Below are 27,882 nucleotides of genomic sequence, written 5' to 3' on the forward strand. Positions count from 1 at the left end.
AGCCAGGGGTCAGAGTTATGCTTGCAAAAACACTCCCTCGTGCTGATTAGATAAGCTTGTATTAATCCTGCAAATTCCATCCTATGGAAATGCAATGCTACTAATCCTTTTCAAGTTGCATTGATGAAGGATTGGGAGATTTCAAATGTGTATGCACAAAGCAATTCTTCACTAAATTAAGGAATGAGAGAGAAGAACCTCTCAACACAATCGTCACCTGATTACCACCTTACTCACTACTGTAAGCAATCACTCCTGCCACCAGCAAGATAGCATAGCTGCAGTACATACCATTTAGACAATACACTGCAGTAACTCAATGGCGGCTTCAAAAGCATTATTTGCACCTAGGACAAACACAACAGGCACATATCTGCTTTGATAGCTCTCCATAAACTTGCATTTGATTTAAAGATGCATGTATTTTTTAATTTATTAATAACATGCAGATCAGCTCAATCTTTTCCCAACTCTGCTGGTTATCACTGACCTGTACTTTCAGCAATCCAGCAAAACAACCCAAACTGGACATCTCATTTATGTTGGAATCAGGAATCAGCTGATAACATAAAATAGTAAAGAAAGTGGATGCATTCTCTATATACAGTAGTTCCTAAAGAATGGGTTGGAATGTGGGAGTGAGAATGCTTCACATAAATTCAGCAATAGATAAGTGAAGATAGCTGCAGAAAATATCACAGCAGTTAGTACTGTAAGGTAATTATTCCCTCTCAAACCAACTATTGCATAGCAATACTGCTTTCATCTGAATAAAATTTCAGTCCGACACACATAACAATCTGTTAGCCTTTCATTCATCAAAGTCCATGGTGTTGTTGTGAAAATCTGAAAGTACCAGTGATTGTTTATTATGGTGATTTTTTTTTCCATTATATTTGTATTTTCAGAATCACATAGCAAAACTTTAAACAGAAATGTCTTGATTTTATTTGGCATCTTTCATGTCTTTTGAGGTTATTTCGACTACGGGTGCTGTCTGGACGGAGTTGGTTCATTCTTCCCGTGACCGCGTGGGTTTTCTCCAAGAACTTCGGTTTCCTCACGCACTCGGGATGTACAGGTTTGTAGGTTAATTGGCTTGGTAGAAATGAAAATCGTCCCTAGTGTGTGTAAGATAGTGTTAATGTGCGGGGATCGCTGGTCGGTGCGGACTCAGTGGGTCGAAGGGCCTGTTTCCGCACTGTATCTCTAAATTAAACTAAATGTTGCAATTTTTTAAGTGTATAAGATCATGAGAGGAATAGATTGGGTAGATGCACAGAGTCTCTTTGCCCAGAATAGGTGAATCGAGGACCAGAGGACATAAATTTAAGGTGAAGGGGAAAAGATTTAATAGAAATCCGAGGGGTAATCTTTTCACACAAAGTTGCCAGAGGAGGTAGTTGAGGCTAGGACTATCCCAACATTTATGAAACAGTACATGGATAGGACAGGTTTGGAGGGATATGGACCAAATGCAGGTCGGACTAGTGTAGCTGGGACTTGTTGGCCTGTTTCCACACTGTATCACTCTGACTCTATGACCTTACACATAGATAAACTTAACACTGAGTTAAGATTGAAAAGTCTTCCAAATCCATTTGAGTTTTCTGTATGAGAAAAGAGTCAGTAGACTAAGCATATAGTGTTTAGAATTTATTAGAATGGATGATGATCTTATTGAAATATTCAAATTTCTTGTCGGCTTTTTCAGGATGCAAGGAGGGCGCGCCTTGTTGGGTAGTCTAGAGCCAGGGTTAGTCTAGAGCCAGGGGTCGCAGACTCGGAGCAAAACACAAAGCGTTGGAGGACCCTTCCTCAGACTCCAGCACTTTATTTTATTCAAAATACCAGCACCTTCAGCTTCTTGGGTCGTCGCAGATTCAGAATAATGGGTCACCAATTTTTGACTGAGTTGAAAATAAATGTCTTCACTCATAGGATGAAGAGATCCCAGAGGCAGTGAAGGCTTGATTATGGCATATATTGAAAACTGAGATTGATTAAACTAGAAATGAGAGGAAATGGGGATAGTTGAGCACATTAGAGTTGCAGTAAATTCACCATATTCGTACTGAATTGTAGAGCGGGGCAAATGGCCAGGTGACCTATTCTTAATTTTAATATCCTGATATGATTCAGAAGCACACACACAGAAAACTCAAATTGCAAATTATTTATGTTTTTTTTTTCCCTTGATAAAATAAAAGTCTTATGTTTACCTTGTTACTATAAAGACATGGCATCCCAAAAGTGTTTTCTACCAATTGAAGTAATGTTTTGCTGAAGTACAGAAATCAAATTCTTTGTGCCATGATCCCATGAGATCATTCATGCCGGCTGAGATAGTAAACTGCTCTGTGCTTTAACATCTCATCCACATGACAATATTTCTAATAGAATGGGACAGAACTATTTTGCTCCTGTAGTGGAGTGTCAGCCTAGGTTTAATGCTCAAGTCCCTGGACCCCATAACTTTGTACCTCGGAGACAACCAAGGATGAATAGTTTATTTATTGTAATGTGACAGTTAATGGTGATACCAAGTTGTTCCAATATCTCCCAAAATAATTTAGAGCCATGTGATTTATTTTAAATACACCATGCATAATAATCTAAGGTAGATAGAAATGCTGGAGAAACTCAGTGGGTGAGGCAGCATCTATGGAGCGAAGGAAAAGGTGACGTTTTGGGTCAAGACCCTTCTTCAGACTGATGTGGGGGCGGGAAGAAGAGGCGGAAACATAGGCTGTGGGAGAGCTGGGAAGGGGAGGGGAAAGAGGGAGAAAGCAAGGACTACTTGAAATTGGAGAAGTCAATGTTCATACGGCTGGGGTGTAAACCACCCAAATGAAATATGAGGTGCTGCTCCTCCAATTTACAGTGGGCCTCACTCTGGCCATGGAGGAGGCCCAGGACAGAAAGGTCAGATTCGGAATGGGAGGGGGAGTTGAAGTGCTGAGCCACCGGGAGATGCAATAGATGAGGTTGCGAACTGAGCGAAGGTGTTGGGCGAAGCGATCGCCAAGCCTACGCTTGGTCTCACCGATGTAGAGCAGCAGACACCTAGATCAGTAGATGCAATAGATGAGGTTGGAGGAGGTGCAGGTGAACCTCTGTCGCACCTGGAAAGACTGCTTAGGTCCTTCGATGGAGTCAAGGGGGGAGGTAAAGCGACAAGTGTAGCATTTCCTGTGGTTGCAAGGGAAAGTACCGGGGAGGGGGGTGTTTTGGGTGGGAAGGGGCGCATTGATCAGGGAGTTACGGAGGGAGCGGTCTCTGTGGAAAGCCGAAATGGGAGGAGATGGGAAGATTTGGCCAGTGGTGGGATCCCGTTGGAGGTGGCGAAAATGTTGGAAGATTATCTGTTGTATGTGACGGCTGGTAGGGTGGAAGTTAAGGACAAGCGGGACTATGCACCTTGTTACGAGTGGGGGGGGGGGGGGAGATGGGGGTGAGAGCAGAGTTACGGGGTATAGAAGAGACCCTGGTGAGAGCCTCATCTACAATCGAATGTAGCCTCATTTACATTCCCTAAAGAATGAGGATATCTCCGATGCCCTGGTTTGGAACACCTCATCCTGGGTGCAGATGCAGCTAAACGGGAGAATTGGGAGTAGGGGATGGAGTCCTTGCAGGAAGCAGGGTGGGAAGAAGTGTAGTCCAGATAGCCATGGGAGTCAGTGGGTTTATAGATGTCGGTCAGTAGTCTGTTACCTGCGATGGAGATAGTGAGGTCTAGAAACGGTAGGGAGATGTTGGAAATGGTCCAGGTGAATTTGAGTGCCGGATGGAAGTTAGTGGTGGAATGGATGAAGTCAGTGAGTTCTGTATGGGTGCTGGAGGTAGCACCAATGCAGTCGTCAATGTAGCGGAGGTAGAGTTCGGGGATAAAGCCACGGTACGCCTCGAACAAGGATTGTTCAACATACCCTACAAAGAGGCAGGCATAGCTGGGGCCCTTGCACGTGCTTATAGCTACGCCTTGGATTTGGAGGAAATGGGAGGCATCAAACAAAAAGTTCTTGAGGGTAAGGACCAGCTCCGCTAGGTGGAGAAGAGTATCGGTGGATGGGGATTGGTTGGTTCTGCGGTCGAGGAAGAAACGGAGGGCTTTAAGACCCTCCTGGTGGGGGGTGGAGATGTAGAGTGACTGGACATCCATGGTGAAGATGAGGGAATGGGGGCCTAGAAAATGGAAGTCATGGAGGAGACGAAGAGCATGTGAGGTGTCTTGGACATAGGTAGGGAGGTATTTAACCAGGGGGGATAGGATAGAGTTGAGGTATGTGGAAATAGGTTCGACACAAACAAGCAGAAACAATGGTTCTCTATATCTAATATGATTCAATCAAATTGAAAAGTAATATAAAAGCAGCAAAGTCCCTTTTCAAAATAAAATCCTAAGAACATTTATTTAACTAATAAACAGTTATTGCGCGGTCTATTGTTTCATTGTTCACCAGTATTGAAGATCAGGAGTTGCAGGACAGTGAGCAGTGATTGGATTGAGGAGCAGACCTGCAGCCAATTTCCTAGTAAGGCGTTCAATCGTAAACTCAAATTGGCTGCATAACTGTTCCTCATTCTGTTCCTAATCAGATCAAAACTCAGTTAGTGATTAAGGACGTGATACAGATGGTCTCAAAACTTCTGGATTGGAATAGATAGAAAAATCTGCCAGAGTGCACATCCCTGACTACTGTCCTGCAACCCTTGGAAAATCCTAAGAGATTATACTGATTTAAAGAATAAAAGTGTGCCCTGGGAAGAATAGGTCCCCTTAAAGATCAGCATGGCCATCTTTATTATAACCACATGAGATGGGGGAGATACTTAATGAAAACATCTCATCCATTTTTTCCTGATAAGGGGGGCATGAAAGCTAAAGAAATGAAACATAGTAGTTGCGATCAGAAATGAATTACCAAAGAGCAGGTTTCGGCAGTTTTTAAGTGCACTGAGGTGGGTAAATCCCCACAGCCTGTCCAAGTACATCCTTGGAATTTGTGGGAATCGATGGAGGACATTGCAGAGACCCATGCAGATATACCGCATCATCCTTAACCACAGATTAAGTTCCGGGATACTGGAGGGTAGTTAATGTTGTACCATTATTTAAGAAGGGCAGCAAGGACAAGCCAGAAAACTACAGGCCAGTAAACCTGGCATACGTGGTGTGAACATTGTTAGAGGCAATTCTGATGGATAGGATTTACCAGGATATAGATAGTCACAGACTGATTAGGGATAGTCAGCATGGAAAATTGTGCCTCACAAATCTGATAAGAGTTTTTTGAGTAAGTCACAAAGAGGATTGAAGAGGGCAGGGCAGTGGACATTGTCTTTGTGGACTTCGACAAGAGCTTTGACAAGGTTCTGCAAGGGAGGCTTGATTAGATTGCATGGAATCTGATGTGATGGGGCTACCCACTGAATGAGCTAATTCAAGAGTTCTCCCGATTTTCCCCCAATTCGAACTCTGAGAATTACGGTGATGGCCACTCTTAGGTACTCGGGGCTCACGTGGACATGTTGAAAAATCTTCACAAGTCTTCCCGAGCTTAACTTCCGCGTTTCCCGAGTACCTGCCGTTAGTGTTATGAGCCGCTAAGAGACGTCCTGAGCTCCGACGTACCCGCTCCGTACATTCTACGTGCTTACCACGAATTTGATTATATATATTTTTTAACTCGGGAGAGCTCTTGAATTAGCTCATACAGTGGGACAGCCCCTTGAGCTAGCCAATTGGATTGAAAATGAACAAAGAAAGAGTCAATGGGTAGTTGTAGAGGGTTGTTTTTCCAATTTGAGGCCTGTGACTAATGATATGCCATAGTGGCCGGTGTTGGGTCCCATGCTATTTGTTACATACATTAACGATTTGGGTGATAATGTAATTAACATTCTTAGTAAATTTGCAAATGACACCAAAATATATGGCATAGTCGACAGTGAGAAAGGTTGTCTAAGTTTACAGCATGCTCTAGATCAGTTGGGAAAGTGGGACAAGTAATGACAAATGGAATACGAGTTGTTGCTCTTTTAGTATGTCAAACCAGGATAGGACTTAAACAGTAAATGATGGAGCATTGCAAATTGTTGCAGAACAGAGATCTGGGACATTAGGTGCATGTTTCACTAAAGGTTGTGAGTCAAGTGGACAGTATGGTGAAAAGGTGTTTGGCACGCTTGCCTTCATTAAGTTGGACGAGCAATCTAACTTTCCGCAAGACCTATACATGTAAAGTGTGCAATAACAGATCCAATTTCTATGGTGTAATAGTTAGCATATCTAACAGTGCCGAGCCTGGCTTAACCAAGGGAAGAGTCTGGAGCTGTTGGGCCAAAGCAGGTTGAACTTATCCATATGGTGTTTCGGCCAAATGGTATCTGGAGTATTGTTGTCAGCTCTATCCGCTAAGACTCAAGCAATCAATTAGAATCGGATGTCCAATGTCAAAGTAAAAACAGAAAGCGCTAGAAACACTCAGCAACCTAGACAGCATCTGTGGAAAGAGAAACAGTGATAACATTTCAGGTCAAAGATCCTTGATCAAAAACAATGCCTGGAGTCCAAGGTTTGGGTTATGACTGGAGAACTATGGGTTTTTTTTATCAATCTGAATAGAAAACATCTCATATACGATAGTTTGTGGGACGCAATAGGTTAATATCCATTAAATTACAAAACAATATAGCTGAAATTAGACTAGTGTACTGGTATCAACCATAAATTGCATTTACAAAATTGAACAGATGAGTCACAGAAATGTAATATAAAGTAGAATTTTCTGATGCAAAAATTTGGAAAGGACTGTGCAGAATAGTGGAAATAAAATCACAGAATTATTTAAGATTCAGCAATTATAGGTGTGAACTGTTTATCTAGATGGATGAGTTGTGATTTCATGCAAGTATCTTGTGAAGAGCAAGACCTTTTGTTCTTGCTTCAGCATGTTCAAACAAAAACTACAACCACCCATTTAATAATGGTATAATTCATGTATCATTTTGAATCTTCTGATTAAAATCTGTGAGATGCAATTGGACAACCCCAATAATAAACCTTGCAGCCAACACAGTGTCCCACTGGTTACCCCTTTGTTTAAAATGATATTTTACCAAATATCACAGTCTAGCCCCAAGAAGGGAGTCATGACATTTTAGATGTTGGGAAAGCTGTGGGTCACAGCAGGGAGACCCATTATTGCACCTGCAACAACACACAAGAAAATCAAATGTATTTTGAGATAAATTGATTCTAGTTTACTTAGTAAAGGGAGAGGCTAGGACCACGACAACGGGAAGGATACTTTACAGCTTTAAGAGTGAGGGTGGGTGTTGAGGGGGGGGGAGGGTGAGGGGGGACACTTGAGACCCTTATTATAGAAAAAAGGAGATAGTAATGATTTGGGATGCGAAGCTGTTCAGTTTATTGGTTCACTGCATTTTGTTTTGTAAAGAGAACATCATGCTGAGGAAGTAGGACCCTGAGACTCGGAGGGAGGGCACAAGACCGCTTTAAGAGGGGGGAGGGCCTGGGGAACCAGGAAGGGAGTGAGTTACATACGGGCTATTGGCAGATAGTAACAGTGAGAGGGAGGGAGTGAGTGTGGGTGACACATCTAACCTGGGCCTGAACACAACCAGACTCGAGACCACCAGGTACCTGCTCAGCCTTCGCTTCTACCTTACCAAGGCCGCCTGAACGCCTCAGACCCGAGGTAATAACGACGTTTAAAGCGTGTTGTGATGCGGAAATCGGCGCACCAGCCGGCTTCTCGCTACCTACTGTACTCTATACTGTACATTTGCTTACGTTTCGCCCCCCGACTGACCGTGGTGGGGGAACGCGCAGGCGCGACGCGGCGGTTGCCGGGAGCTGTAGTTCTGCGGCTGCCGTACGGTTGCCTGGCAGCGCGGAGCAATGGACTGCAGCCCCCATAATCCAAAGCGCCGAGAGGAAGTGATGGGAGGCGCGCATGCGACGCTGTGCAACCAAACCTATTAGCCGGCCAGGGTTGCGCGTGCGACAGGGCTATTGGCCAATGAGGAGCCAAGGATCGGATTGAATGTGACGTAGGTGGTAAGAGGCGGGACAAGTGTCCAATGAAGTGTGGTTGAGTCAGCAAGAGGGCGAGCGCCTTCAAAGACCCTAATGTTAAAGGGAAGGTGGGCTTAGACTACATGACGCTGTAACAATCGCTCAACAACGCAAGTTCCTGTACCTTTACGAGTTAAATGGCGTTAATTTTCCCTTTTTTTTAATGATTGACTAATTGGTGTGTTGTTGGGCCACTTTTATTTTTGCCTTCAGATGGCAGCAATATAATGAAAGTCAAAAAAGGAAGAAGCTTCTGGGTCTTTCTCAGCCTCCCCGACCTCCTCGTGTCCACGGTCATGGTGTCATCAAATCTTGCCGATAATTTGCTCCACTTTTCATTAACACCGTAAACGTTTGGCACTGAATGCAGGCCATGTCCTTGTCGGCCAAGGTGACATCTCAAGGAGGGACCAATTTTATTCCCAGATATAAATAATTACATTTATTCAAAGTATTATTTATTCAAAGAATTCCTTGGGGCTAATGTCAACTGGTCGGTGTGTTTATTGGGGTTGTCAGGAAACACCAACTAAAATGGAACCTTATGTAATATTCCCTGGCTGTTTAAATTTCAGGTGCAGATTAGTTCACGCTTGCTGCAGGCCAGAGAGAACCTATTTATTGAATACTTGCTTCCTGGTTTGAGATGTTGAAATTGTAGTGGTGTAGTTTGCTGACTTCTGTGTTTAACATGAACACATTTATGAAGAATTGATCTACAACAAAACTTTGGTGTATATTGAGAGACTTATTCCAAGTGAAATTCAAGAGAAAATTCAAGATTTTGGATTTTAAAAAAAAGAACATTTTGCAAACTAATAAATGGCACCAAATGTGTTGTATTTTCTAATCAGTATATCCGAGTGAATACCTGTTTGGTATGCTGCTGTTAGTGTTGTAGTTACCTTCATTTTTTTTTTAAAGTGTGATGATTTGTGAATAATTGTATCAATCTTTTATGGGAAAGAGGAGCATGCACAATGTTGTTTTAGAATTTACAAAACGATGATGTGGGGTTCGATTAGTAATTTACTGATTTGCTTAGAGAAACCATAACCACATGAAAGAAAATATATTCCTTATAAATGCTGGCCTAATAGAGTACAAAACTAAACACTGAGGATACTGAGTTGCATAGATTCCAGCAGGAACTGGTGGGGAGATAACAAGAATAATTCCTAAATGGGTATTTTGTTTACAATGATGAGTTTACAAATTTGCGGATTATCATATTAAATAAGTGAAATGTTTGGGAAATGGAGGGTTTTTTAAGCAGTAAGAAGAAATTATTTGAATATAGTTTGGAATGTGTTACTATTTTGCTTGCTTTAAACTGTTAAGCAGGTTAGAAATGTGTCTTTAGATAGTTCATCTTTTTGGCATGAGTATATCCCTGCTCATTAAGAAAGGTATTGATAAAAAGATTAAATCAAATGTATATTCATAGTTTCAATTCTTTTGCATTTCAATTGAAGTCAAATATAAACTGGTTTAGCTTGGATGGGCGTAGTGCTCTTGTATTGTTTGCGATTCCGTGTGGGGGTTGGGATAATTGGGACGGAGAGGAGTTAAATATACTGCTTAACAAAAATACTAATTATGTTTGAGTAACCAACTCACTCAGTCACAAGGCCATGTGATATTTTGCCTACCGTGGGCAAGATAGCGGAGTTATAACTCATGTGAATAAACTCTGCTGGGTATTTTTGTTTATCAACTGTGTGCCGTGTAAACTGGAAGATGGGATCTGTATCGCAACAAGATAATTTTACAACCGACTTTCTTGTAAAATTGCAAATATACAATTTACCATCATCTTTCTTGGGTATGAATATTGGATTGTACTTTCACCCCGGATTTTGCATGCCTCGTACGCCTTACATGGTTTCTAACTGGTTGTTTTTTTTAATATGATTTAACGCGCTCGCCCCATGGTAGCGGAGTTATAACTCATGTGAATAAACTCTGCTGGGTATTTTTGTTTATCAACTGTGTGCCGTGTAAACTGGAAGATGGGATCTGTATCGCAACAAGATAATTTTACAACCGACTTTCTTGTAAAATTGCAAATATACAATTTACCATCATCTTTCTTGGGTATGAATATTGGATTGTACTTTCACCCCGGATTTTGCATGCCTCGTACGCCTTGCATGGTTTCTAACTGGTTGTTTTTTTTAATATGATTTAACGCGCTCGCCCCATGGTGCACTTGCCCCCCAGTTGCTGAAGTCACTTCCCACGATGACTAGTCAAACTAGTGGCTCATTTTAGTATATATAATTTTCGTCCTCTGGTTTAACAACTCCTTTCCCCGAAAACGTCCTTCATGACGTCCATAGCATATCCTACCTATAGTTGTCAATACTCCCACCGAATCATTAATATTAGAGATGATTGTTACTCTTCAGCACTCATCATAGTAACTCGATCTGAACCGTGGTTCAATCGGGAAAAGCTGACAGCATCCTGTTTGTATGCGATAGCTGCCTGACCTTTGGCCTTGACTCCCTGACAGAAGTGGCTTCCTGCTGCATTTCTGTTGATAACTGGCCACGTTCTGTGATAAAATTGCTGCCGCTGATCTTGGATACCGGCGCCAACGTGTTGCTGACGATGTAATAACGAAGGGGAGCACTGACCATACGCTGTGCTGTGCCTTAAAAATAAAACTCTGCTGCCGGGTCAACCACTTCAGGTTCTGTCAATCTTTAATGAAGCTAAACTACGATAAAGGGCAAGTAGACTTTTCTTCACGTTAAAATGTTCCACTTGAGCGAGGCTTCCAGTCTGTGGCTTTTGACCAGCTGAGAACTTTATGTTTAGTGACGCGCCCAAATCCACCCACAGATATAGAGATTGATACTATGTGTTGTAAACATTCACAATAACTCACTCTGGTCAGCAGGGAATATTGAAATAATTACGCAATGTTGCAATAGGGGAGTTGATATTTGAGAAAAAAATATCCACAAGTCTGTACTCTGGGGTGTTATATATAGCTTACATTCTCAATCATCTGGCAGAAACATGCAGGGTTTGAAACACAGCTCATTGACCTGGAAGTGGGATGCAGACTGGTTGGTATTAGCAGTAAAATATGGCTCTTTTAATATTAATTATTCCAAAATTTGGACATCAGTTTTGCAGTATTTTACTAGCAGAAGACATTGTCAGTAGTTGATCTTAAGTAGTGTTGTAATATCACTGCCCCTGTATTTAAATGAATAGTTCTTCTTAATTTAAGTATAACATTAACATTTTCAATAAGCTCCAGAAACCGCTACACAGAGTATTAAACACAGATTTATTACTTGCTTTATCAGCAGTAACATCCACTCGGACTGAAGCCGGTATTTAGAAATAAGTAAGTTGAATAGACATAATTTCACACATGGGTCATCTTGGTCTCCCAACTTGGGTTGCAGTCCTTCAGTGACAATTTAATATTTATAAAGGGCCTTTTTATGTAATAAAATATCCAAAGATCCTTCAAAGGAGTCTGGTCAAGCAACAGAAATATATGGTAGACACAATGGACTACAGCTGCTGGTTTACAAAAATATATAATAAACAGATAAAGTGCTGGATTACTCAAGGAATCAAACAGCATCCCTGGAGGTTATGAATAAGATAAGTTTGGGACCCTTTCATTAATATTAGAGATGATTGACCCTGATTGGAGTAGGGGGGAAAGTTGGAAGAGAGGGAGGAGCAGTGTACCTCAACCCCTCTTCCAGCATTTTCCTCGCTATAGGATCTTTGTTCCTCACTACTGCAATCAGTCTGAATACGGGTCTCAACCCAAAACATCACCTATTAATGTCCCCCAGAGATTCTACTTGACCTGCTGAGTTAGTCCAGAATTTTGTGTCTTTTCAAAAAATAAATATGCAAGGGCTGGTCACCAAAATGGTCAAAGAGGCCAGTTTCCAGGCGCATCCCAAGAGAAATTCCAAAGCATTGGTTCTGAACTGAAAAACTAGGAGCCTATTTTGGATAAAGGAAATTGGGATTGCATTAAATTACAGGGCCTGATTTAAAACGGGTGATCTTAAAATTGACTATTTCAGATGGAGGCATGTTATTTATGTAAACCTGGTTGAGAGGAATCCTTCCTAGGTTTTGCATTCATAAATAAATTTCTTGGAATATTCAAAAAAGCTTCATTTGCAACATATTGTTGAATGTATCAGACCATTTCCACTAATGATGTCTAAAACCATAAAAAAAATGCCAAATTGCTGCTAAATGCAGCAAGTCATTAAATCTTGATATATTTCTGACCTAATTTTGAATAAATGTAAATATTTTGCATTAGACAATCTTAGTTGAATCCTTGGATTATCTTTGGAATATTCCACAATGGTAGCTGATTTGTGCAGTCGTGTTTGTTCGGAATCTCTCTCTAGGTTAACCCTGATTTTGAACCACCTGCCTTCGTTCAAGATGAAGAAGAACAAAATCATTAAGATCCAATTTAATGGCATCAGTTCTTCTCAATATCATTAGTAGATGTCTGTATTAAATGCTAACTGATGGGTCACAATGCTGAGAACTATATTGTGTCATCTCTGTCTTCCCCTTGCTCTATCTATTGTACTTGAGTTTGACTTGATTGTATTCACAATGCCCTCCATAATGTTTGGGACAAAGACCCATCATTTATTTATTTGCCTCTGTACTCCACAATTTGAGATTTGTAGTAGAAAAAAATCACATGTGGTTAAAGTGCATATTGCCAGATTTTATTAGAGTATTTTTATACATTTTGGTTTCACCATGTAGAAATTACTACTGTGTTTATACATAGCCCTCCAAATTCAAGGCACCATAATGTTTGGGACACATGACTTCACAGGTGTTTGTAGTTGCTCCAGTGTGTTTAATTGCCTCCTTAATGCAGGTATATGAGAGCTCTCAGCACCCAGTCTTTCCTCCAGTCTTTCCGTCACCTTTGGAAACTTTTATTGCTGTTTATCAATATGAGGACCAAGGTTATGCCAATGAAAGTCAAATAAGCCATTGTGAGACTGAGAAACAATAAAACTGTTAGACGTCAGCCAAACGTTAGGCTTACCAAAATCAACTGTTTGGAACATCGTTAAGAAGAAAGCGAGCACCGATTATCTTACTAAACGCAAAGGGACTGGCAGGCCAAGGAAGCATTCCACAGCTGTTGACAGAAGAATTATTTCCATAGTAAGAAAAATCCCCTAACACCTATCTGACAGATCAGAAACACTCTGATCATGAGTCAGGTTTGGATTTGTCAATGACCACTGTCCGCAGAAGACTTCATGAACAGAAATACAGAGACTACATTGCAAGATGTAACAAAGGAGTTTTCAAAGCTAAACAATGGTCAATTCTTGAGTGGCCAAGTCAATCACCCGATCTGAACCCAATTGAGCGTGCCTTTTATATGCTGAAGAAAAAATTGAAGGGGACTATCCCCCAAAACAAGCATAAGCTAAAGATGGCTGCAATACAGGCCTGGCAGAGCATCACCAGAGAAAACACCCAGCAAATGGTGATGTGCATGAATCACAGACTTCAAGCAGTCATTGCATGTAAAGGATATGCAACAAAATACTAAACATGACTATTTTCATTTACATGACATTGCTGTGTCCTGAACATTATGGTGCTCTGAAATGGGGGAACTATGTATAAACACTGCTGTATTTTCTACATGATGAAACCAAAATGTATAAAAATGGCCTTTAATAAAATCTGACAATGTGCACTTTAACCACATGTGATTTAAAAAAAAAAAATTTCTATCTCAAATCTCAAATTGTGGAGTACAGAGGCAAATAAATAAATGACCATTTTTTGTCCCAAACATTATGGAGGCACTGTATGTATAGTATATCTGATCTGTTTAGATAGCATGCAAAACTGTTTCACGGTACCTAGGTAATAATAAGCGGTGACAATGATAAACCTAAACATATACTTTCAGGCTAGAAATAATATAAGAAGTGTGAGAGAAACCAGGATGCACAAATTAGTAGTTAATCAAAACTATCTATTAACATGCCTATGGTTTAAAAGATGTTCTCACTTTTCTCGACCTATCTTTGAATGTTGACCAGATGCTGTCAGGCACATGCAATTATGGGTAGGAAAGAACTGCAGATACAGGTTTAAATCAAAGGTAGACACAAAATGCCGGAGTAACTTAGCGGGTTTCTCCAGAGAGGCTTTTCTCCAGAGATGCTGCCTGTCCCGCTGAGTTACTCCAGCATTTTGTGTCTACATGGAATAATGTGATTGGCTCTTCATTTATTTAAGAGCAAAGAGGTACAGTTTAGATACAGGCCATTCTGCCACGCCAGGTATTAATTGCCCATTTTCACAAATCCTAAAATAATAAAAACAATTATTGTCTGCACATTCCCATTAATTTTACCATTCACCTACACACTAGGCTCAATTTGCAGTGGCCAACTAATCCAATCATCCACAAAGGTTTAGTGGCATTTTTTTTAACATTGAGAAACATCCCTTCTATGTCTTAATCAGACAAAAATGGATGCAAGAATGGATTGACTGAGCTTATATTCACTGGAATTTGGAAGGATGAGAGGGCATCTTATAGAAACATATAAAATTATTAAGGGGTTGGACAGGCTAGAAGCAGGACAAATGTTCCCCATTGTTGGGGGGGGGGGTCCAGTTTAAGAATTTAGTTTAAGAATTTAGGACTGAGATGAGGAAAAACCTGTTCACCCAGAGAGTTGTGAATCTGGAATTCTCTGCCATAGAAGGCAGTGGAGGCTAATTCACAGGTATTCAAGAGAGAGTTGGATATAGCTCTTAGAGCTCATGGAATCATAGAATATGTGGAAAAAGCAGGAACAGGGTACTATTTTCTGGATGATCAACCATGATCATATTGAATGGCGATGCTGGCTCAAAGGGCCGAATGGCTTACACCTGCACCTATTTTCTATGTTTCTATTAGGTAGGATAATCAAAATTTTATTTAAAAGGACATGTTTTAAGAAGCTAAGATAGGTAGTGGGATTTCAAGCTCACATGGTAGAAGCCATATATGCCAAAGGTAAAATGAAACTATGGCGAAAGGGAACAAAGACACAGGAACAGAATTGGCCCCTTGAGCTAGCACTGCCATTCAATAAGATAACAGACAACCTAAATGTAAAATTATGCATTCCTGCCTACCCCCAGTAATCTTAAACACCCTTGTTTATTGAGATCCAATTTAACATTGCATTAAAAATATTCAAAGATTCTGCTTCCATTTCTCTTGAGGAATAGTGTTTCAAAAACGCTTAACCCTCAGAGAAAATCCCTTCTCTGTCGTAATTGAGTGATGCCTTATCAAATGGTGTCCTCCAGTTCGAAATACTCCCACAAGATGAAACATCAAGATCACCAAACCCCCAAAGATAGTCAGCTTTCAGTCTTTCAAACTTCAGTGAATACGTATTTTGCAAATCACACTAGCATAATTAGATCATTCTGCATTCATTCACAATTTAATATTCTAAAATAGGTGCCAAGTGGTTAATTTTGCATGTTCCCATAGAATATTCAATTTTCCAGATCTATGACTGCTCAGCGGATCTATCTAAATCTTTTTGCAGCTTCCTTATGATCTCTTCACAACATAATACTTACCTTTGTGTCATCAGCATATATAGCATTTATACCTGCGTGCCTTCATTCGATTCATTGATATAAATTTAATCCCTCTGGCAGACCATTTGTGACATCTCCCCAACTACAAGGCATTCTTGCAACTCATCAATATAATTCGTCCCTTGAACTTTATCTTCTGCAATAATCTTTGATGTGGCATCTCATCAAATGCCTTCTGGAAATCTTAAGTCTGATACATTCACTGGTTCCTCTTTATCAATGGTTTGTTATTTCTTCAAATAGCCTACAATTATTCAATCATGATTTATTTTTCATAAACCCATGTTGACTATCTAATGACCTTAATTTTTTTCTAAGTGCTGTGTTAGAACACCTTTCATTATGTATGTTACAGGGAAAATTGCGTTCATTATTTTCATTACCTCTAACTTTGCTAATGTATTCATAGATTTGTACTCTATATTCCTTGTTATTATAGACGGTTTATCAATTCCCATATTAATAACATTTGTTCCAGCCGTATGTTGATTCCATGATTTGCTTTCCTTAACCAAAGTTTCTATTATTTTCTTACCATGAATGTAAATATGATGGTGGGTCGGTAATTCCCTAGGCACATTCTGTGTCCTTTCTTAAATATAATTTTTAAATTGGCTCTCTGCCAGTTGTCTGGTGCCTCATCTTTTTCTAAAAAAGTATTACATGTGTTTAGCCGTGCCTCCACTGTCTCCCTTCAATTCTTGTAAAAAAATCATGGTTCAGGTCCATTTGAACCAATGGTTTTATTCATTTTAAGTCTGATTAGACCAATCTAAGGTTTCCCCATCTACTTTAAATACAGTAATTTCAATACTGTATTAACTCATTATGCAATGTCACTTTTTCCCCATATAAACACGCACAATTATTTCTTTTCTGCCATTTCCCCGTTGAAAGGGCTAACTGCAAATGAGACACTAAGTTCATTGGTGAACCAGGTGCCAACCTATCTCAGTCAATAAAAAAGAATAGCGGATCAGTAATATGATATGGGACTAACACATCATATTGTGTTAGATTATTTGTGTATGGAAAGTTAATTTAGCAGAGCATTGGATAGTTGAGTCTCAAGGTGACAGATAATAGTGAACACTTACAAAGGGGCTGGGGTTGAGGAGGATGTGTATGTTTTTGCTAAAGATTCTACGGGATTGGATGATGAAATGTGGTTGAATAAAGTGTTGATATTTGACAATGAATGGGGAGGAGATTAAAGCAGTGGTAGCGTTATCAAGATTGTGGTTGAGGCCAAATATTAGTCTTCCTAATACTTAATTGGAAGAAAATGTGACTCCAATGACCAGTCTGACTGGATAGAAACATTGGGTGAGTTAAAGCTGTTGAGCATGAACCAATGATTGGATGAGATGCCAGTAGACAGCATAAAGTGGAAGCTGAGGATGTATCATGAGAGAATATTTTGGATAATGATGTTTGGATGGGAATGGAAGTAGCAAGCTATTGCCTGATGAATTACTGCCTACTTTTATGTAAGAATGGAACCAAGTAATGGCAGCCCCCCTGAACACAGTAGCGGAGAGAATGGTGTCAAATATTGAAGAGTGGAAATATGAAATACAGCATCAATATCAAAGACCAGGCTAGTAGTTAAATCAACTTGGCAAAGAAAGAAGCTACCACTGACTTGTGGGAAAGATTACATAGGTTTCAGTTTGGGTAAGGCCGGGAAGGGATATTTGGACATCAACTGTCTGGGAATGAAGTTAAGATGACAACAGGTGAGGTCTCATAGGCTAATCAGGTTTCATTTCAAAACACGGAGCTTAAGTTGTCCGATTTAAATCTTGGAAAGAATATAAGTGGTTGGAAGATATTATGAAAATTAGCACTGATGTTTTTAAAAAAAAGATAGCATTTTTGGTTAACTAAGTGATATGGAATTCATTTTACTGCACCTTCGGGTGCATGTGACGAATACAATTGACTTTGGCTTTGGAGATGTATAGTAAATGCAAAAAGCCAATTATTCAAGGTAAATCTTTATGTTCCGCCCAAAGAAGGAATGATGCTAATATTAGATATTGAGTCATTCCACCAATGTTCCATCATTATTAGGTCGTGTCTCGGAATGTCCTCTGGAAATCACAATGCATATTGTCTGCATTCCCCAACAATGGAGTGTTTCACTAAATGTTATGCACTTCATTTTATTTTAGCCCTAGCAACAAGCAGCTGTAACTTGTCCGTAGGTATAATCTGAGCACCATGGGGATTATTGTTGGTGTGCCTCAGATCAACCCCCTGTGCAGCTATCAGTAGAATCATGAAAATTACAATTATCAAATATTTCTATTTTTGAGTTATTATTGAGAAATTGGCCTTGTGGTTAATTGTAATGTTTTGTGTAGGATTAAGCTATGCGAATGCCCCAGATTCAATTGCTAGCCAACAGGGAGTGATATATCCCATCTAGACTACTACACTTGGCTGCAGTGACCCAGGACTGGGGAGGGGATAAAATGCATTCAAGCACCCATGGACGCACTGTGCATGATTAACATCCAATATAAAGAGTGATGAACAAAAGCAAAGCATGGCAGCTCCCATTTCCCACCCCCCTACCAACTTTGCCACAATTGTGGAAGGCATAGAAATAATTTAATACATAATTTAAGTAAATCAATGTCAGATGAAATGATCCACAAAAACAGATGAGTTAACATTTCTCCTGTACCTGCTGTGGAAACCAAACAACCTGCCTAAAGAAACCTGATTTTCCAATGAATCAAATATACCTGGAAAGACATAAAAACAAAGATGATGTTTTGAGAGTTAAGGGGAATGCAATATGAAATGAAAGTCAGGGCTAAGAACTGACTTTCAATAACCTGATAGCAGTCTTCCTTGAGAATGTGGGACTGATTATCTTTTTGAAGAGCCAAATGTGCAGAGATTTGTTAATGATTCAAATTTAAGCTATACCATTTTCCCAAAACTAGTAGCAAAGTAGTACCTGGGAAAGAAATGATACAAAATGTTTCTTGGTCCTCCAAAATATTCCAAATGGAATTTAAACTGGAGGTGGTGAAGGGAGGGCTTAAGCCAGAAAGGGTTATTGGGAAGAAAGAGCTACTTTAAATTTAGTTGCATCTGGTTGGGTAACTATAGTTTGGGTGGAGATTATTCCATGTTTTAATTGTGCGGGAGAAGAACGAATTGCTGTATACATCTGTCTTTGTAGCTGGGATCACAAATTGGATCGAATGCTCTCGTCTGCTCCTAATTGGTTTGGGTTTGGTGTAGGTCTTGTAGTCTATGTCGAGCTGACCATTTAACATTTTGTAAAAACAGGTCAAACGGTGAGCTTCACGTCTGTCTTGGAGAGGGTTCCACACCAGAGAATTCAGAAGTTTGGTGGCACTCGCTTCGCTCTCATAGGTGTTAGTAACAAATAGAGCTACCTGTCTTTGGACACGTTCGATGGAAGAAATGTTTTTATTTGTGTATGGGTCCCATGCTGCAACTGCGTAGTCCAAATGAGGTCTAATGAGGGTGAAGTATAGCTTCTCCTTGACAGAAGTTGAACAATGATGAAAGTTGCGCCTCAGAAAGTTTAGGACACCTGTTGCTTTCACCGTTGCATGCTGAATCTGACCATTCCAACGCAGATCATTCCGCAATTTGATGCCAAGATACTTGGTTTGTTTGGATTCTTCAAGGGTGGTACCAAGTACATTGTAAGATGTTTCGCCTGGATTCCTCTTTCTGGTGACACGCATAGTTTCACATTTGGAAGGGTTGAACAGCATGCCTCATTGTTGTGACCACTCAACCATAGTATCGAGATCCTTTTGGAGAGCATCTTCATCATCAGCTGACTTAATTGGACGGTACAGCAAACAATCATCAGCGAAAAGTCTGGTCATACTTGTTAAATGTTAACCCCAGTCCTGCAAAATAACGGGTACTAAGAAAATACCAAAGCATTTAATTTCTCAAAATTTGTCAATCGAACGTCATTATGTGGATTAGCGCAATCTATTTTAAGATACTGATAGGTTTCATGTAATAATTGCAAGAAATCACACTTCATTTTATATTCATATACAGTGCCCTCCATAATGTTTGGGACAAAGACCCATCATTTATTTATTTACCTCTGCTCCACAATCTGAGATTTGTAATAGAAAAAAAATCACATGTGGTTAAAATGCACATTGTCAGATTTTAATAAAGACCATTTTTATACATTTTGATTTCACCATGTAAAAATTACAGCAGTGTTTATACATAGTCCCCCTCATTTCAGGGCACCATAATCTTTGGGACACAGCAATGTCATGTACATGAAAGTAGTCATGTTTAGTATTTTGTTGCATATCCTTTACATGCAATGACTGCTTGAAGTCTGTGATTCATGGGCATCACCAGTTGCTGGGTGTCTTCTCTGGTGATGCTCTGCCAGGCCTGTATTGCAGCCATCTTAGCTAATGCTTGTTTTGGGGGCTAGTCCCCTTCAGTTTTCTATTCAGCATATAAAAGGCATGCTCAATTGGGTTCAGATCAGGCGATTGACTTGGCCACTCAAGAATTGACCATTTTTTTAAGCTGTGAAAAACTCTGTTGCTTTAGCAGTATGTTTGGGATCACTGTCTTGCTGTGGAATGAACCACCGGCCAATGAGTTTTGAGGCATTTGTTTGAACTTTAGCAGATAGGATGTGTCTATATACTTCAGAATTTATTATGCTATTACCATCAGCAGCTGTATCGTCAATGAAGATAAGTGAGCCTGTTCTTCAGCAGCCATACATGCCCAGCCCATACCCCCCCCCCCCCCCCACCATAGTGTGGTGGTATGCTTTGGATCTTGAGGTAGTATGCTTTGGATCTTGGGCAGTTCCTTCTCTCCTCCATACCTTGCTCTTGCCATAATTGTGATATAAGATGATCTTCGTCTTATCTGTCCACAAACCTTTTTCCAGAACTGTTGTTGCTCTTTTAAGTACTTCTTAGCAAACTGTAACCTGGCCATCCTATTTTTGTGGCTAACCAGTGGTTTGCATCTTGCAGTGTAGCCTCTGTATTTCTGTTCATGAAGTCTGCTGTGAACTGTGGTCATTGATAAATCCACACCTGACTCCTGAAGAGTGTTTCTGATATGTCAGACAGGTGTTTGGGGATTTTTCTTTATTATAGAGAGAATTCTTCTTTCATCCGCTGTGGAGGTCTTCCTTGGCCTGCCAGTCCCTTTGTGATTAGTAAGCTCACCAGTGCACTTTATTTTTAATGATGTTCCAAACGGTTGGTTTTGGTAAGCCTTAGGTTTGGCTGATGTCTCTAACAGTTTTATTCTTGTCTCATAATGGCTTCTTTGACTTCATTGGGACAACTTTGGTTCTCATGTTCTTCTTCTTATCGAGTCCACACACAAGATTGGAAGTTGTTCAGCCCCAGAGCTGAACACACTTCTCGGCATCTGCATACAATGGTGTCTGTCTTTCGCTTCTTGTGCGTGGTGGTGGAAAGATTGGTGAAAACAGGGCCGCAACATGAATGGTCTTTCCTTGACCCCGGTCCTCTTGTTGATAAACAGCAACGGAAAGTTTCCAAAGGTGATGGAAAGACTGGAGAAAAGACTAGGTGCTGAGAGCTCTCTTATACCTGCATTAAGGAGGCAATTAAACACACCTGAACAATTACAAACACCTGTGAAGCCATGTATTCCAAACATTATGGTGCCCTGAAAAGAGGTATAAACACAGTACAGGTAGTAATTTCTACATGGTGAAACCAAAAGGTATAAAAATAGCCTTTATTAAAATCTGACAATGTGCACTTTAACCACACATGTTACATGTTACAAAGGTCACATGTGACCTTTTTTCTATTATAAATCTCAAATTGTGGAGTACAGAGGCAAATAAATAAATAAATGATGGGTCGTTGTCCCAAATATTATGGAGGGCACTGTACATTTTAGATTATGAAGGCTAAACAATGCTGTATGGTCCTGACCTGTGCTTTGAAAATTGCCATCTTTGCATTTGACAAATCACTTAATTCTGAATATCTTGAGGTTTTGCATACTTAAGAAAGTTTGAGTATAGTCCTACATCAACAGTAGAATTATAGATTTTGGATTTCCTACATATATGCTCCTGTCCGAGTGAAACATCATAATGTCTCCATGTTGCAGTGAGTTATGTTAACAGCATCCTTAATCTTTCATGCCATTCATTTTTTTTTCCTTGTTAAAATTTATTGTATTTATAAAGATGTATAAATTAACGTTTCCTTGTACAGGTACTTAAAACTGTTCTTGGGATAACTGAAGGTCATTGCTAAGACAATGAGAGAAACCAAGCCTGTAGTAATTTAGAAATAATAATAATTAACCTGTGATCCTGAAGTCATTTTATACATCTTTCTAGTTACATCAGATATCTGGGCTAATTTAAGAGTTAATGATTACATAGTCATGATAGTGTTCTACAAATTTGATCAATAATTGTAAGATTATGTCTTCCTATAAATGTTTTCAGGCAACTATAATTGCTACTTACCTTAGAGTTTTATTTCAAGAAACTCAACACTGAGGTGGATGTGAGGTGGATTCATGATTTTACAAGGATAGAAGAATTGAAATTAAGAAAAAAAAGTTGTGTGTGAGATGGAATAGATAGTGCAAGTGGATTGAAACCATAATTGTCTGATGCACCACATTTACAAAAGATAAATATTAACGGCAGGGGAAAAATCATCAAATGTCAAAACCACACAATCTATGCAAGTCTCACTTGTGTCTGGCTGAATTAGTGACTCCTATTAATTTTAGTACAATCTAACCTTTCAACTATAATGGTGAAATAAGCATTGTTTAAGCACACCCAAGTCACCCTTCGGAAGATCTGTGCTCAGAGACTACAGGGACTAATCCATTTAAGGTATTATTATTAAAAGGCTGATTTTTTTTCTTTCTTTACCCTCTATTGTTAATGGAACTGGAATCAATTCAATTTGGAAAGAGAGAGCATCCATCTTTACAATTTCGGGCAAATGAGCTAAAATGTTCTTTTGGAACGATCCAAACGATATTATTTGACACGGTTCCCAAACTTCAAAAACTCTACTTGAGACACAAACGCAGGTTGATCAATGGCAAGCAAAATGTATATGTTTGCAATTTTGTTGCCTCCCTGTTAGGTTGAATCTGATGATGCTCAAACCTTCACTTATTCAACAATTGCTAGCATTTGCTATAGGGAAGAAGCAAGTGAGTGTGGCCAATTGAATTGCTAGCCCAGTGATGGGCTTAATAGCTCCCCTGTACTATGTAATTGAATATCTAAATGTAAGACTATCGTACCACTTGTAGAAATAGTTAGCACCACTGCATTCTACTTGTGGCCTATGGAAGTACCTTGAACGTTTGATAATCATTAACAAGAATTTGAGCTACATTTTTTCTCCACTAATATTTCAGTTCTTGCAGCCTCTTACTCAGGGACTGCAGTCTGTATAATGGCCTATTCACTTAATGTATTAGAAATAACATACTGTAAAGAATTAGATACCTGCTTTTAAAAGCAGATTAGTCCAGTGCCCTCCCCTCTTCAACCCTAAAAGGGAAACAATTGACGTATAATCTTTGTTAAAAGATCACGCTGCTTCTTTTGAAGCAGTAACTCACAAGCTAGACTGGTCTTCAAATTCAGTTGCAGAAGGCATTTAAAGCATATTGATATACCAGATTGGATAAACGTTCAATTGAAACCCTCTGTGCCCTTGTGGGTAAATGTAAAAAAAAACCCAGATGCTATGTGGGGGAAGGGTGTTCTCTAATTATTCTGGACAAATTATATCCCTCAATCAGCACTTAAAAGCTATGATAATCACTTTGCTATTTATGGGACACTGCTCTGTGACAAGCAGCTGATTTGTTGTACAGCAAATGGGAGATTGCATAGTTTCACAAGTTGCAAGAATGAACTGAGGTTCACTGTGGAATCAATGATTCTTTTTCGTATCCATGGCCAGCAATGCCCATATTCCTTAATTTAATTCCCATCCCCAGTTCTTCTTTATGAAAATGATTGACAGCTGTTTACTTAATCCTATATAGGCTTTATTGGTGAAGGTTCTCCCAATGTGCTTTTATTGTAGGGCATCTCAGGATTTTGAATCTGTGTGGTGAAAGAACAGTGCCATAGATTATAAAAACTGCGTGAGGGAGGTACTATCAAAGGCGCAACTTGTAGTCACAGTATAAAGGTAGTGGATGACAGAGTTAACTAGACTGTTTCATCGTGGATGGAATTCAGCTTCTTAAGTGATGCTGGAGCTTCACTCCATTTGGATAACAGTTGCAGTCAAGAAATGATGAGACATCTATCACTTTCCTGACTGATGCCTTTAATTAATCATGTAGCCTTAGAAGTCATTAGGTGGTTCTTCACCACGGGATATCCAGCCTCCGACCAGATCAGTTAGCCACAGTTTTAATATGCTTGGTCAAAGGGGAGCGCTGTCATATTGGTTGTTGTGGCAGAGCAGCAGGGCATGGTTATGTGAATGGCAAAGCCATTGAGTGCCAATAGGCAATGGTTACATTTTCTTGTTGGAAAAGCTTGGCACACAAAACATGAATTATGCTTGTTACTTATCAACATGCAATTGTGTCCGAAGCAAGGTCTTAAAAGTTCGGGAAGAATGTAGAAAGATTTTGCAAACCAAAGGCTGAAGCTTGCTGTTCATTTGCCCTGCATTCTCATAATAATTCACAGTAATAATTCTATAATGTATACAACACCAGATTCAGTCTTTTTTCAGATTTTGATTAATAGAAAGTTGGAGACATTTCATAGATGTGCGATATCTCTCTTGCACAGGTTCCCTGGTAGCTGAGTCATCTCCTATAACTCCTTCCTCCTTCTCACCATTCATGAATACTAAGTTGCTCTCTCGTACAGTGGACCAGTTCTTGTTAAACTGTTGTGGATGAGGTGGAATCAGATTTTGAAATGTCACAAGACAGCAGATCCTGTGAATCTTTGCTGGTTTTATTTGAAAAATCAAAAACGTTTACTATTTTTTTAAATCTTTTGTGCAAAATGTCTATCCAATTTTTTTTTTGTTGTAACAAACCATGCAATTGCACAAACCTATAAATGCCAATAGGAAATAAGCTGCATCTGATAAAACTGATATGTAATTACTCTAGATGTTCTCACGACTGTAAATTTCCAGTCAACTTTTGTTCTAGAATAGGCCACACCCCCTCCCAAATGTTTTGAATGCTTCCATTGGCCTGAACTTGGTGCCACCTATAAATTCATAAAAAAGCAAATATATTTCTCACCACAGGAATAAGACTGCAGACCCAACAAGGCCATTCCTTTTTGATATTAGTGTATTGCTCAATCCACTCTTTGTGCCAAAGTACGCCCTATTGCCTCTTCAATCCATTTGAGGTATTTACTTTAAGTTCATGACTTTGGATTCTTGCTGCACAAGCCCTTATTGTACATCTTTAATCTAATATTACTCAAAATATTTTAATTGATTAGCTGTCTACAGAAATGGATATAAAAGGGAGACAGCTTTTGAAGAATAGAGGATCCCAACCATACGGCATGTTAATCACTCAATTTCCATAGAATGTCCCTTTAGATGGTAGAATTGGAAAAACACACTGGCAAAAAGCTGCTGAGTGGTATAATCTCCCTCACCGTATATCATAGTATCCTTTTGTTTTCATTTGCCCTTGCTGTTCATGCAATTTGCTTGGAAGCAATTGCTTTCTGATGAATGGATAGTTTTTTGTTTTCTTTGTTTCTTTGCCTCTTTGTTTTCCCCCCGAGTATTATGCAAGTCTTTTTTTTGGTATGCACAGATGAGAAAGCCTTGAGGAAAGTGTCTAGAGAAAGCCTTGAGGAAAGTGTCTAGTGGCTCTAGACATGATGAAAGATAAGAAGACCTTCAATTTTTTAATTCACAGCAACTAGGCGCAGACAATATATGTGGGCTTATTCATGGCCGTCTTGTCCCCGTAATAAATGTTGACAATTTAAAATGCAGATAACTAATATTTAGTTTCCAATTATAATTTGGCTACCCAGAAAAGTTAGTTTCAAAATATAAGGCTTTTAATTGCGAACATCCAACAGTCAATTGGAGTAGCCATTACCAGCCAGTAGTCACCATATGATGATGTCACTGTTAGTTGACGGCATCTGAGTTAATTAAAGAGCTCTTATTTTGCTTTAAGCAACGAATAGATGTTATACAGAACATGCTCCATTTAATGTTCAAGAAGGAACTGCAGATGCTGGAAGATCGAAGGTACACAAAATTGCTGGAGAAACTCAGCGGGTGCAGCAGCATCTATGGAGCGAAGGAAATAGTCTTCCTTCGCTCCATAGATGCTGCTGCACCCGCTGAGTTTCTCCAGCAATTTTGTGTACCTTATGCTCCATTTAATTACCACTGGAAGGTTGTTTTTATGGAGTCTCCCAACTTTTTTTAGTAAAGACAAAAATGCCCGATGTTGATAGCAGCAATTTCCCTGTGTGACATCAGCTGTTGGATCTTCATAAACAATGTTGGTTTTGGAACTTGATGCTATGCGGACAAAATGAGTTGCAGCTGGTAGCTGTGTCACGCAGGGACATTCTGTATGTGCATAATACAAGCTTAGATTTTATCTTTTTAAAATTCAAAACTGGATACAGAATAAACTTTATGAGCATTTAGATTCAATTTTATTTGAGGCATTAAGATTCTCATTTATGGGACACACGGTGCTGGAGTAACTCGGCGGGTCAGGCAACATCTCTGGAGAGCATGTTCTCCAGACCTGCTGCCTGACCATCCATGTTCTCCAAAGATGCTGCCTGACCCACTGAGTTACTCAAACACTTTGTGTCCATTTGTGTATTAACCATCATCTGCACTTTTTGTTTCTCATTTGTGGGAATTGGATCAGTACATGATAGAGCGTACAGTCTACAGATGTGCACATTGAAGGTGTAATGATTATTAGGTGATGAATATGCTGCTGATTATGTGGATGTTCTATTCCTGGATAGATGATTTATTAATGTTGTTACCCATTGCTGCCATTTGAATGGACAGTATTCTATGGGTTAATCAGCAATTTGAATGTTTTGGAGCTGTGAATCGGGCGATAAGTTTGGTGGGTGACCAGTTGGCTTTTGGACCTTAAGAAGCAACTGAAGTCTTTGCTTGGCTTGGCTTTGCTTGGCTTAGCTGGCCACAAACCTCCACCAGCTTATGCAGAGCACCAATTGACTGACTACTTCAAGCTCAGATGTTTTTCAGTTATTATGGAAAAGCCATTTCCCAGCTTTCTTAGCTTTATATTTTGTTAAAATAGCTCAGTGCTTGTTAACTGTATGCTTGGGGCATGTTGCCAATGATTTTTATGGACATTGATATAATCCAAGTTTTGTGATATCTAATTAAATTTATGAATAGAATAAAGAACAGGAGTATGATTTCAAAATGAGTCCTTTTAATTTTAAGCATCCAATTGTTCCCCAAGAATTCAAGGAGGATCTTGATATCAAATCACTAAACTTTACTTATTTAAAAGTAATGGGCATGTCCCAGTTAGGCGATTTTTTGGCGACTGCCGGCGATTGTCAAGTCATAGCAGGTCGCTGAAAAAACGGCGACTGGAACAGCGACTGTCACGCACACATACACACATCGCTTCCTTCACCAGCCAGTTATGCAGGAGGGGGACAGGGCAAGCGAGTGGAGAGCTGTCTGAATGAAATTCACATAGTGCAAAGCCAATGTGATACAGACACACACCACGATGAATAGGAAGGTTGGTGCTGCAATTAAGACGGTGAAAGCACAGTGTATGAGAAGGGTCTCTTAAGTCCTTTAAAAGAGGGGAGGGAGAAGGAATGGAAATAACTTTTAAGAAGCCAGAGATACATGGCTGTGAAGCTCGGTGGACATTATCATTACCGGTCGGTTATCCCTGGTTCTGAAAACTACTGTTTTTTGTTTTTTTTCCCCAATGAGCCAATGAAATTCACCGGTCAGCACTGGCTACAACCTACGAGAACCTACGACCTCCTGGCGACCCACTACCGCTGCACCTAC

General features: G+C 39.7%; 2 protein-coding genes and 1 long non-coding RNA gene across 4 annotated transcripts in view; 2 read left to right on the forward strand and 1 right to left on the reverse strand.

The window, feature by feature from the left end:
* Positions 1-27,882, forward strand: part of LOC129711242 (elongation factor 2) — a 523,480-nt gene that overhangs the window by 271,784 nt on the left and 223,814 nt on the right. The window lies entirely within an intron of this gene.
* LOC129711252 (uncharacterized) lies at positions 1,645-8,255 on the reverse strand. The gene is made up of 2 exons (XR_008725797.1): positions 7,673-8,255; positions 1,645-2,008 (listed from the first exon to the last, which is right to left on the reverse strand). It is a non-coding gene; the product is annotated as an uncharacterized LOC129711252 (long non-coding RNA).
* Positions 7,590-27,882, forward strand: part of LOC129711243 (zinc finger and BTB domain-containing protein 7A-like) — a 140,136-nt gene continuing 119,843 nt past the window's right edge. Inside the window, exon 1 of the mRNA XM_055658762.1 lies at positions 7,590-7,727. The gene's annotated coding sequence lies outside the window, so the exon portion shown is untranslated. The remainder of the gene's footprint in view (positions 7,728-27,882) is intronic.

The sequence above is a fragment of the Leucoraja erinacea genome, chromosome 29 (genome assembly GCF_028641065.1).
Source record: "Leucoraja erinacea ecotype New England chromosome 29, Leri_hhj_1, whole genome shotgun sequence".
NCBI lineage: Eukaryota > Metazoa > Chordata > Chondrichthyes > Rajiformes > Rajidae > Leucoraja > Leucoraja erinaceus.